Below are 14,151 nucleotides of genomic sequence, written 5' to 3'. Positions count from 1 at the left end.
GTGGTGATAATCCTGCACATAACTGTTTTAAATTATATTTTTTTTTTTTATTTATACAAACAAACATACAATATCACAATTCAAATATAATTTTACAAATACGTTTCTCACATTTTTTTTTTTTACTTCTAATTTTTAATTCGGTATTTTGTTCAATTATATGTATATCCTTGGCTCCTTTACTAGGTTAATCCCCTGTATTAAAGGAGCCAATGACTTCCCTTAATTTGTGTAATATTATAACAAAATTCAAAAAACAAAATAGATTCAGCAATTCACCATTATTTCATATTAATTAATAATAACTTTATTAGTTAGGTAAGTATGTAGGTGTAGGTGTGTGCATGTGCTAGAATGTGTGTGTGTGCTGGCATGTGTGTATGTTTGTATGGTGAGTGGTTGTTAATTTAGATGAATGTAAGGAGTGTGTACATAATAATGTATTTATACTGATAAATATTAATCATTAGATATTATTATTGATTCACATGCGTTATAGTCCATTTCTTCTAACCATTTTTTAATTATTTTCTGCATATGAAATATTTTCATACCTCTTATCTTATGTTTCCTATCTACAGTATTGTATAAATGGGGGGCCTGAAATTTAAATTGTCTTATAGCGAGGGAACTTTTAGCTACTGGGAGATGAAATTTATATTATATTAATTTGAATTTTTAGAGTCTTGTAAAATTTGTAATATTTTTAAGATATCTAAATAAAATGAAGTGCACTGAAAACCTCCCAAAACAAAATGCCTATGAGTTTATTTGTATTTAAAAATGCTAAGAAAATAATAATTTTAAATGAGTTAATCTAAAAAGGTATTGAAAAGAGGCTTCCAATCATCAATCGGTAATCAAAGAAAATAATGTTTGATAATTTTAAATTTCATTCACTTGCTATAAATAGTATACGACTGTACAAAAACTAAAACTACACAGGGAGCAGAGCCACAATGCTGATTCGTAACGGGGGTCGTAACCGGATCGCCAAATTGAAATGTTTTATTCCTGCCCCCTAGCATTATGCGGATAATGCCGACTTCTAAATTGATAACCAACTCAAAGCGTGTGTGCATATGACAAATCTTTTTTTATTATTCCATCGTCAAACGTTTGACGGTATATTTGGTTAAAAGTTTAACCGTATCGTTTAAGGGCGAAGTTTATTTCCTTCGCGGCTAATTTGCATGAGACTCGGGTTGTATTGTGTTTGGATGTCATTTGCATGTTTTGTTGCGATGTTTGTGCCACCGGATTACCCAGAAGTTGTTTTACAATGATTGATAGGTAACGTAGTGTGGTATTTCACACTTCATAAACGTCCAACTCAACCATCGGTTTTCTTTTTAATATTGTATTATTTTTGTATGCAATAATTTTGTTTATAGTTTCGTTTGGCACACATTCTAAATCAGCGCCATATACAAGATGTATAGTTACTAATGTGTAGATAAAAATGATAGGCTAGTTTGGAGATTGCTTGTTATTTACTAATCTGAGTCCACCCGTTTTGCAGTACTCTGTAGCACATACACATTCGTTGATTTTTTGTATACCTAGGTAATATATTGTAGAGTGAGTACTTGAGTGTAAACCGATTACGTATTCACGGTCCGGTAGAGCTCCATATTCGCGTGTTTCGCGCGACGGAACCGCGTGGACCTGCTACTCCTATTATCGCAATGATATCGCGATCAATCGAACGCGGGGGCACGGGGGCCACGGGTGGGCCTGGAAGGGGGCACGGCGCAAATAAATGTATCTGCCGGCCGGCGGGCGGATAAATACGCAAATAATACGAAACTACAAAAATCAAAACCCATCCGCCACTCCGCTGCAATGAAACCGATTGTTCGTATGCTCTACTTCGAAAATTTTAATTTAAATATTCTTATTTTATTTTTCAGTACTAATTTTCTAAAAATAAAATAGCTGATCATGAGATTGCATCATAATGCGGTTTTCGCGTAATTTGGAGTTCCAAATAAACTGTGTAACTCCCCTGAGCGGTCTGTGACCTCTTTTTCAATCTGTTGGTAACATTTGGATTATTTTAATTAAATGCTAAAACTAATGCACCGTTAGATTCTCATAATGTTAAACCTATCATTGTTGCAGATGTTAGATACATCTTTAGAAAGCGTAGGTACTGCCAATCTACACTATTCGGGTTATAAACATATTTATTACTATGCTTTCATTTACATACAGACAAAATAAAATATTAGTAAGTAGAGCAACATGCGGAGCTCATATGCGGCCCGCGAGACCATTATCAAGCCTATAGCTATTTGCCCCGAAAAACAAACTCTCGCGGGATGTGCGGGGTGGCGGGGCTCGCGGGGGCAGCGGGGCGAGTCGGGGCGGGGGCGGGGGGCACAATGCAGCCAACTGCGCGATCACAACACCCCCTCCCGCATTTGCATTTGTACCGTATGCAGCTGCGAACGCATCGGCTTTGATTTTGACTGCCGTAAATATAAATTGATGTACAATTTTTTAATATTAATGATCGCATACGGCCGTATAAAAGTTTTTTATGAATATGAAATTTTACGTATGAAGTGAAAAGAGCCGCGTGTATTTACGTAGTCAAATTCAGTACGGACGCAGTGTTTCGTCGGGATTGCTATTCAATGTATGAAGTAAATAAAACTCTAATGAAGATTATTTAAAGGTTTTATTAAAAAGTATAATATAATATATCATTTATATGCATTTATGGAACGATTATTTACAAAGTATTACCAAAATTAGACGAAAATGTAAGTAACGTACATTTGTTACGAATATAACATGACAATTTCCGCAATGAAAGAGTTCGAAACTTGTTTAATCACTGCTATTTCAAGTATCGACTAAAGACTAATAATAGACAAAATCTGGTCTACGAGTCTACAACCAATAAAACGACGGTTATACATTTGTTTGTTCAGGCGATCCACAAAAAGCTACTCTAATAATAAAGACAAGCACGAATCATCCTGAATAAATGAAAAGACGCCGATTGTAATTGACGTTCAACATGCTCGTGCGACGGAGCGCGACTGGTCTGTCGTGTCCGCGTGTGTCGCTCGTGTGAACGTCACTGATGATTTGGTTTATCTATATACGAGTCAATTAAATTCTTTATTTGTTTAGAGAAAAATAAACTTTGTTATATTTACTTTTGCTGATTCATAAAATATCTGTTACAAATCCTTCTATATTACACTAATAAAGGTGTTTGTTACATTTTAGGGCCCAGTATACGATACTGCATAAACCCGACTCTAATTAAGATAATCAAAGGTTGAATTAGGCCAGCCTACCTGATGACACAAGCTTTGTTACTTAAAAAATAATTACTATAATATTTCTTACGATTGTAATCGCTACAAACAATTATTTGAATTTTAGCAACATCTAAACTCAACCCCACCACTTCCCCCGCACTATTTCAATTACAAAGGATATACATAGAAGCCGCAGCGACATAAAATTGTCAGCTTAAAAATTTATCTATCCGCGTTGCAACGCGAGCCATAACGTGTTGGTTATGGCCGAAAAAAAGTGCGAGAAAACATTGGATTGCATAGAAGTGTAATTATTTGGCAGCCCACGACATGTGCCTTCTATACTTTTGCATAATAAAATGATAGCAGTGTTTATGCCCTTATATTGAGAGTGACATCTAAGTTTACTTTTAAAAATTCAATTTATTCTAGGATGAAAATTACGACTCTACGTCGAAAACTAGACATATATTTAAATGTTTGGTGCATGGACCTGAGTGCATATTTCCCAAAAACGTTTGCTATAACACAAATGAACATAGGTAGAGTCGATCACTCTGTATCAGTCTCAATTAGGTCTGACGTAGCATAAGCAAAATCAGTGTACCTACTCCCGTATGTCATATAAACATGTATGTTACATGAACACAAATAGTCCATAAACCCGCATCCCTCTCCACAATATTCAATAAAGCGTCGAGCAAACAAACATAAATCTGGACGCTTTTACGTTCGTTGTCCCAAATTATGTCATCAAACGGCACCTCGGGGCGCTACCACCCGGCTGAGGCGCTTCAACAAATTTCCATACAAATCGTTTCGCCACGCCGGCAGTCACACTTCATAAATTTTAATTTTAATATTTCGCTTTCGCCCCTGCCCCTGTGTTGTCACTCGCCGTTAATATCTTCATATTTTTCTTTCAATTAAAGGTCATGAACTTTGATAGTTCGACAAACAGATACAGTTGCGATTTCAACCTTATACTGATTCTGTTGCAATTTTTAAGAGACTTAGAACAAAATGTGCACAAACTTCAAATTCAAAATTAAAAAAAAACGGTTGTTCAAAACGTCTTTATTTTCTTGACTCCCCAGTTCATTTTCTGTGAGGCTATAAGCCGCGTGCACACAAGCAATAACGCAGATAAGCCGACGCGATGGAGACGCTATCTCCACCTTATTGCTATGTAAATAACCTCCATTGAATCCCACTGATCGTTCAGATACGCCGCCGCTGTGGCAGCGTCTTTATGCTCATTTCATTACTGTCCGTCTTCCTAAACGCATAAACAATGTACATTTGTGTGGAATTGAGTCATTCTATCCTAATGCAATTACACCATGAATCTTTATTTAAGGGATTGAAGATCTTCGACTACGTTACTATTGACAGGACGGCATTGCATAGGTACTATTAACTGTATGTGACGATCCTTCGACATAGTTATTCCATTTAACTTTAATTTAACAAGAAAATCGCCTTTTTCCGTAACTTATTCCGCGCGGAATTAAAAGCGTAGTAAGTAACTTATGTGTTCTTCCAGACAACGTTTGACTTAATACCGAAGAGAGATCTTTTTAATTGTCTTGGAGATGCGTAAAAAGAAACATCCCTCTAAACTTTCGCATTTATAATAGTTATTAATAAAAATGATAAGAAGTAGTTCAATTGAGTTTCGCAAACATATTTAAGCCCCCATCTCCCTGAAGTATTTGTGCAAACGCATATTATCTTGTAAAAGTATACTATTTATGATTTAAGATAGGAAAGATAAAACCGTATCATTTGCTTAAAAAATCCCCATGAAATTAAACAACGCAACAATAAACCGGAATAGTGTTGGCAAAAACATCGCGACAAAGCTCCCCAATTTTTTTACGTCCGCATTATGGGATCATCCGTCATTGTGCTGGCGGCGTATAGATGGCACTGATAAGGATACGCATCGCTTTATTAAAATAATTCAACCAGTATACGTGGACCCCTACACTTTAATACAACGATCAGCTATCAATAAGTCTGCCAGTAAACAGGTGAGGTCGATTTAAACTGGCTGCATGTACGAATCACTATCATGCGTTCCAATCTGAGGGTTTCATTCAGCAACTAGTAATGTTCACTGATACGAGATATTTAATACCTTCCCACGAGGACTTGCGCACACGCGCGCCTCTTCCCACGAAATATATGCACTCTGAGGTACGAAATACATGTTAACTATTCATACAGAGCACCCTCGTTTACTCGTCGAATTCAATTAGCAATAGTCCGTCAATAATATTACTTTATCATTAAACTATACTGCTATTCACACTGAAGTCTTTAATTTATACAAGCTTCAAGGCTGATCTTACAAAGTTACTAATATTATAAATGCAATAGTTAAAATAGGATGGATGTTTGTTAGAATTTGTAGCTTTTACAAATATATGTATGTTCGAATCCTTGCAACTTATGTCAGTGGTTTATAAAACAAAAGTAGTACTTAATACATTTTTTTATGAAATTAACCGTCTTAATTACTTTGAGTAGGGTAGTCTTATAATCTGTACATAAAATTAGATACATAGATGTATGTATAGCTGCGGGATGTAAATGCCACGCTTCGAACATTTATTAAAAGTTACAGGGGTTGTAGGGCAGCCGCACGAGCCCTAATTAAGCCTCTTTTTACAAAAGGGCTGATGCGTCGGAGGGTCTACACTTTTTACCCTTCCGACTCCTTAATGAGCTGTTGTCGGCCACCTATAGCCGCTTTAAGGGCACGAGGGCTCTGTCGCCTTGGTGTCAATTGCTTAACCTTACGCAACCTTCCTTGATAAACTAAAACTATAAAGTTATAATTTAATGTAATGAAGTGAGACATATTTGCCTAGATCGCTTCGAATAGAAATCTGCATACTCTTTTTAATTTCTATTAATCGATACTTACTCAAAAAATGATAAATATCCCCTTTAGTACGTAATTTTAAGATAGAAGCGTCTAAATTATACCAAAATGCCTAAGCTACTCAGCGATAACGTAACATTCTAATGGTGAAAGAATTTTTGAAAGAAGCCCAGTAGCTCTTGAGTTATTTGAATACATACAAAATACAAATGTTTTTATAATATCAGTATAGATATAGATGACAAACGTTGGCTCACTTTCTTTTATTTCAATCGCGAGTGTAACCCAAATCAGATTTAACAAAAAGTTATAAAACAGAATCAAGTAAACTTTTCAAAGCACATTATTATAGGCTTACATGTTGTATTAATGAAGCACATTTGACCTTCCGGGAAATTGCCTCAGAAAGGCGTGGGAGTAGGGGTGGAAGAGGAGGATATCAACGTCTTACCCCCTTCCTTGGCCTGAATGTGGCCAAATTGGACGAACGGAAACTGAACGCCGTCCGCGACTTGACCGGAAGTGCTCGCCCCCGCCCACGCGCCCGTCCGCCTTGTCCACTGTTTCCATGGATCTGCGTGAAAAAAATATTCAACATTTATATTTCATCCTATTACTTCTAAACTGTTAAAGAAATTGTGCAATTCTAATGTTATTTTTGTTTGTGTCAAATTTTGTAGTTTCATTTATTTAAGTACTTATTCAAATATGTATTAAATGCGAATATTCAATAGTATTATTAATAACTTCACAACCTATATATACAAAATATATCCCAAACACATGAATCGGGGATCAAATAGTTTTTGTACAATATTTATGATTATTTATATTACTATTTAGGTATGTATATGGCAAACGCAAACGAAAACTTAGTGTCAAAAGTAAAACAACACGATAGTGGATATTTCGAGTCTTTTATTGACATGTACAGTGGAAACGCGCAACCTCCCCAGTGGGGCGGCGTTACCGGGTTAAGTAACCGAGTTTACCGCGCCTTGGCGACAAGCAAGTTTATTGAGGTAGGCTCGCGCCCGTGAATATCCACCATGATTTACTGATTCGAACACATTTTGGGTGAAAATTCTAATATTTGTATTAGAAATTTGATTGAATTTTAGATGGATTTCGGTGTAAAATAACGAAAAGGAAATAAAGTTAACTTTTTATAGTTGTTCACAAATTTTATGTAGTTATTCACTTGTAAAAATGAAAAAAGACATATTTTTACTAACATTGGTAAATATTCAATACCAACGTAAACAAGCAAAATGACACATGAGCTCTTCCACCTATGACATAAATAAATTATAAGATCGTAAGTACACTCTTATCCTAACATTTATTAGGCATACGTTGGGCATCTGTACAATAAACACACACAAAGATTTTTCTCGCAATTCAAGAATTTTATTACGCTATAAATTGGGCAATGCTAACGATTTCCGAGCCGGGCCTAGTGCTTGTACGAGTACGTTGGAGTCGTAAGCGATACACAAAGATCGTTTAGACAAAGCCGAGGCGAGGTACAATGAATAAAGAGCCGTCAAATCCCACATCCATTGCCGTGCGCACGATCGCGGCAGATGCATGGCCACTGGCCGGCGGCGATACGAATGGCCTCGCCATTGTGCCCTCACCATATCTCTCAAGCCATTTACCGGACTCAAGTCGCTGTCTAATAGTTATAGCCTAGTTTATTCTACTCCACTGTATGATCTCTTTCAACAAATTTACGACACTTCTCATAGAAACAACATTAATATACCCTTCTGGCATGCGTCTATAACTTCACATTAAAATACAAATCTTTCAAAAATGATATTGCGTAACCTTGCTCTTTGCTCTTGCGAATACAATTGTTATTAAACTTAGAAGTACAAATATCTGCATTTTTTAATAACTTTTGATAATAACACAGACTAATTACTACTATGAACATAATTCAAATGAAAGAAAAACTATATTTAAACCAATGAAGTATGTTGGCACAATATTGAGCTTCAAAATGTTTTCATCAGTTACTATAGTAAAAACCTAACCTTGTCGTTATATAACAGAGCGTTGCATTCGTAGACGCTTTTAGCGCCAACGATCGACACAAAAGCGCCTCATCAAACGTCCATCTCGCTGCTTCGCCTTCGCTGCTTCTTTTTGTCGAACGAACGTCGGACGTAAAAAGAACGAGAGCGTGTGCTGACCCGATCATTAAATAGATTGATGGTACCTGGGCGCAAGGCACGGGCGATAAATAGTGGCGATTCGGGTAATCCTGCCGGCGAGGCCGGCTGCCGATGGGCGGCATCCATTCTCTTTATTGCTCCGTGCTTTATAGCAGGCCAAGCTCCCGCCTTGATGCCTACGACGTAGCGCCTAACATATTGGCTGCGTTACTACTGCTCGACTCGACTCAACTCCACACGCTACAAGCTCGAAACATTGCGCCTGCATTCACAATTCTAAGTTTATTATTTCGCGTCAATTTGGTTATTTATCTATAAGAAACGATATATAAAAAATGTTAATTCACGATAATCTACATTGCTTTTAAATATTTAAATTTCACAAAAATCTAAATCTTTTGCCTTGGCCACAATAAGATAGGGTGTCCTTACTTTCGACAGTGCAATTACGTTTTATGTATTGATATCTCAAAAAGACAGTGTAAAATTGATCAATTTAGATCCCGTGTGATTCCTAAATAATCTAAATGATAAATGACTCTCCATTACAGGTAATTAATCACTAAAACCAACTGCCCACAACATCGACATTGTATATCAAAACTCACATAAACGCTTATAATCAATTAAGGCTGGCCAACTGACACAAACTTTATCTATTTTATGGTCGCTGGCAAAAAGGTGGCGTCAGCGGCCAAAACAATGCCAAATTAGCGATGACTGTTAAAAATGACATTCGAATTGGCCGGGCCCGTAATAAATGTAGAGGGCGGCGGGCGGCGTCGACCCGGCGGCCCCTCGGTATTAATACCGCACTAAAATATACCACTTGCTTATGTATGCGCAATACATAATGTTATGTTCTTTGTTGTACACTGATTCAAATCTTATGGAAGCTGATAAAGTGATTCACACAAAGGTTTTTATAAGGTAAAGGTACAAGTTTTATTCATGATTTATATCTGCTACTGACATGTGAAATATGTGTTCAAATTAATAGACTTACATTACTCTATTGTAATGGGCTAAGAAATGTCCACAAACCGCTTGTTAAAATATGACAGTATATGTGAATGAAGACCGCATTTTAGATTACACTAGCTGTTCCCGCACGGCTTCATCCGCATGAAATTATAGAAAGTTTATTTTATTATTTATATTTGTCAAATTCACAACTGCAAATGTCAAAATTACCGTTACCATAATAACCTTGCTGTCTTAATGTTGGCAGCTTGTAGTTTATGGTCCTTTTCCCACGTGAGGGTTTTTTCAATTCATTTACCACCTGTAATATACAGCCTGAAGCGTGTCGTAAGTGTAGGGTTTTTTATGAAAGAAAAAGTAATATAAAAATATGCTGTAATTGCTGGCATCTTAAGCAACAAAGAAGTGTGTGTTTATGCTTTATTATAATAGTATAGAAGTATAGAAAAGATAATAATAATAGTAAAGTAAAAGGATATATATTTACCTAAATTAACATTAAACGCCTCGCTTTGGTGTAATCCTTAGCTACCTGATCTTTTTGTGCAAACCTCGTAACACCTCAAGAACGCCAGAACTGGCCACTTAATTAATGACCATGACACAATGGCGAGTTATTTTTTTTCTCGTTTGCACAGATAACGAAATGCAGACATCAGGACCGCGCCATCTTATGGATGTCCGCTGTCAACTCCTGTGTATTGAGGTATTATTTTTAGATTAGATTTATGTGGCTTTTATAAATTTCCGCCCATTGTTTTATAAACAATAAACAACAGTGATTACCATAGCTTTTTTAAAATTGCATAATAATATGTATTAATTTTATATGTTTTTTGTTAAAATAAATAAGAATTGTGTGAACTACATTTCACCTATTCATATCTTGTGTGGCCATATGAAATGTTAAAAATTTCCATTTATAAAAATGAAAATCAATACCATAAAGCCATTAGACAATAAGAGAAAGAAAAAAGAAAAAAAAGAATTATAGGAACAAAACCGACGGACTAACAGCGCAAAACATGCATGTGGGTATCAAACTAGCCGACATTTTTTTTGCATTTTCATAAAAATGGCGATCGCGGTCAAAACAGTCGATACGGGTGCAAGTTTCAAAAGCCAGCACTAGCATACATATTTTATAAGTTCGCTTCGATTGTTCCGCGGGCGGTTTTTTTTTCTCGCGTATCATGGCCAGTAGCCGATGCGCTATCGACACATGGCTGGAATTTTCCCTTGTTTTTTTTTAAATCCCCAACCGACAGGATTGTTTGTTAGTGGGAAATGCTCGAGAAGTAACAAGCGTAGTATTGACACTTATGGTCTCATAATATTGTATTTCTTGTTAATTTATAGAAGCATAATAAATAAAATTACCCAAACCATTTTCTTTCTAAATGTTTTCCACTGAAATTTTTTCTACAGAGTGTAATAGTTTTCTTTATGCTAATTTAAGGTAAAAACTGATTTCTAGTAAAAAATGCTTACATTAGTATTATTAAAAGAAACTAAAATTAAATAAAAAGCATTTAGTTATGCTATCACATTTTACATAGAAAAGACCATTACTCAAAATGAAACACGAGCCTGCATGAAAAGTTTGAGATAACGTTTGCCAAGAAAAATTATGTTCGCCGTAATATCCGCATAGAACATACCTTTATCCCGACATTCGTGTACTAACATTTTCGTTTTTTATTATGTTTTATTCACTTTAAAACTATCGTAATACTATCAGAGATCTACATTCAACAGTACACCTCATTAATCTTACTTCTTTCTTAACATTATAAATGCGAATGTTTAGATGGATGAATTTGCCTAGAGTTTGCCACCTAAACGGCTGAATAGATCTCGATGAAATTCAGCATAGATGAAGAACATATTCTGAAAGAACACGTAGGTTTCCTGCGTTTGTTTTTTTTTATTCTCGGACGGAGTCGCGGGCGAAAGCTTCTTATTACATAAGACAGATATTAATGTTCTTAAGTAAGAGATCCAGCTGAATATAAATAATTATAGTGTAGTCTCATTTTTACTAATAAATAAAAAGTTAAAACCTTCTCAATGTTTTTATATCTTTTTTTCATCATTTACCTGTGTGAATAAAGTGAGAAGTGCATAAAAAACTTCAACAGTAATTTGGAAAAAAAAGTATTGAATATCGATGTTGAGATATCGCCGGGAGCCATCGATTCCGGATAGACGTGCGCCGGAAGCTCTTCCTTCTCATACTGCATTCATACGTCGAACAAAAGAGCACAGTCGCATGACAAATTCGACAGCGTCGATTGTCGAACGACAGCAGAATAACCCACCGCTTTGTATCGCCAGCGTTTGATGAAATTTATTAACACGTTATCTCGCATTCCGTACGCTGGAAGGAAGTTTTTACGAGTGTTTACTTTAGGTGTCGCACAAAGACTAAATCCGTGCATTGTTACAGCCGCGATACGCGATTGCAAGCGAGATATTAAAAGCACGTGTGGCCAAACAAAGGTTGCGTTATGCGGCGGATTATTTGCCAATTTATGGCGCTTTTTGTGAACTCCGTTGAAAACGCGCTCCGGAAATTTGGCTCCATTTCAACAAATGATCTTTTAACTATAAATACGCGTAATTTATTCGAAACGACAACAAAAAAAAGAAGTGGTGAAATACGACGATTACCTAACGAGAGCGCTCCTGGGAGTCATTTTTGAAAATTCATTCGAATTTAAACATATTTTGTTCACTGTATTGCATATGTTTTCAACGCTAAAATCATTTGAATTATTTCAATGTAATAGAGAACGTTGATGAACGTACTGCCTTTTGAACAAAAACATAGCTGGATATTTTAAAAAAGAAATGTCGCGTGCATTGTCAATACGCGAACACACATTTTCCATTTTAACGCATCACCGAAATGTTACGTTATTTAAACTGTAGGTACTTATATTTTAAGCTAGCTGTTCCCGCTCGGCTTCGTCCGCATGAATTTACATAACACTAAGTACAAATTTCGCAATAATTTTAATAAATTTACTTACCAATAACTAAACTGGAGCTCTGCACAATACTTTCCCTCGTAGGATATTATTTCTTCCATTTGTATGCATATATCGTTAGTGTTCCACTATGGTTCTTCAGAGATTCTTCTGTTTTTATAATATTTTTTTTAGATCTAGAAAAAAATACACATTGTTAACCTTGCGGCTGACTATTATTTGTTTTAAAAAAAATTAGGCTAGGAGAATTGAATGTTTTTTCTGACATTACAGGTGTTAGATTAAATTTTACTTTTCTAATGTTTTTCTTTAGTAAATCACAACTAGACAAACTTAGTTTTACAGCGCAAAAAGTGAATAAACAATTGCTTAAAAAACTACTCCATTCTGTCACTGGACTTCTATTTGATTACTCCATACAACATTTTTATTTTACGGACTAACAAAATGTTTTAAAGAATTTAATACATCTTACATACAATATACATCATCATCCACTTGCCCTTATCCCTTATGGAGGGTCGGCACAGTATGTGCTGCTCTTCCATACATCTCTATCAGCCGTCATATCTGAATCCACTCCTTTCTTAAGCATATCTTCCTTCACACAATCCATCCATACTTTCTTCGGTCTTCCTCTTCCTTTGTAGCCATCCACTTTCAATCTCAACACTTTCTGGTTTATGTCCCCATCATTTCGTCGCATAATATGTCCATACCACGCTAACCTTTTGCTTCTCAATTTCTCCACCACTGGCGCTACTTTCAAACTTCCTCTAATGTACACATTCTTAACTTTATCCAATCTTGTCACACCACACATCCATCTTAACATACGCATCTCAGCCACATGCAATCTCCTTTCATCCGCAACTTTGGTGGCCCAGCATTCAGATCCAGATACAATATACATCAATGTACTCTAAATTTATGTGATTTACCTTATTTACTTGTAGAAGTATTCGATGCTATAGTGTATTACAGGTTATATCAGTCTTGAATACACTTCACTATAACAAAACTGCGCATTTATTGACTAACTTTGAGGTTAGGTTCATCTACATTGTCACTTAATCTATTAGCTGGATGCGTCACATGATTTGCACGTTTTTACTCTTTCATACATGTTATCATCTGCAATTCAATATAAACTATTAACTACAATAACTTTATTAAGGAATATCGCATAATAAACTTTTACATACATGCACAGTTACGTCTGCCACAAATTTATAACGTCTAATAAATCAAAAAGAATGGGTTATCCAGCAATGATTTAAATTGTAAGATTAAATTAGCAATTACCGTTTTATTTACAATAAATGAAGGTATTTCACTTCGCATCGCATTTGTATTTAAATTTGACAACCTTTAAATTCTTGTGCAAGATTGCCATAGATTAAAAAAGTATGAAATATTTCCTATTTGCCGTCATAAAAACGTTGACGGATGTTATAATAGATTTATTGGGAGTGATATTGATTGAGTACGATTAGAATCGATTTTTTTAACAGGAGTGAATTGTCTATGTCTCCCTGACGGAACATCAAACGGGCATCTTGCGAGGCAAAATACTATGGTATTTTATGCTCTATGAAGCATCATTAAAGTTGCACGTTGTCTACGGATCGCCGATATAATTTAAATCGGTTTTAATCATTGCTAAAAAGCGACTGATTATTAGATAATCTATTGTGATAGATTAAGGTGTTAGTAAATGAGTGTGATACGGGCTTATTACTGGAATTATATCACTGCATACACACGCCCTATGGATTTATCTGATGACTGTAAAGAGATAACCCCCACAGACTATC

At 35.7% G+C, this 14,151-nt stretch overlaps 1 long non-coding RNA gene across 2 annotated transcripts in view; it reads right to left on the bottom strand.

Moving 5' to 3' along the window:
• The window catches only part of LOC106110953, a 56,252-nt gene extending 42,526 nt beyond the window's left edge, over window positions 1–13,726 (bottom strand). Inside the window, exons 1-4 of one of the 2 annotated variants that reach the window (XR_001226134.1) lie at window positions 13,640–13,726; window positions 13,276–13,468; window positions 12,377–12,510; window positions 6,626–6,748 (exon numbers count right to left, since the gene is read on the bottom strand). This is a non-coding gene — a long non-coding RNA (uncharacterized LOC106110953). Of the gene's footprint in view, window positions 1–6,625; window positions 6,749–12,376; window positions 12,511–13,275; window positions 13,469–13,539 lie in introns of both variants that reach the window. The other variant, XR_001226133.1, reaches the window with a different exon arrangement.
• Between the last annotated feature and the right edge of the window lie 425 nt (window positions 13,727–14,151).

This window comes from Papilio polytes, unplaced genomic scaffold (genome assembly GCF_000836215.1).
Source record: "Papilio polytes unplaced genomic scaffold, Ppol_1.0 DF824191.1, whole genome shotgun sequence".
In the NCBI taxonomy this organism is placed as follows: domain Eukaryota; kingdom Metazoa; phylum Arthropoda; class Insecta; order Lepidoptera; family Papilionidae; genus Papilio; species Papilio polytes.
Note: the sequence above shows the minus strand (reverse complement) of the source record. Positions and strands in the feature narration are given on the sequence as shown.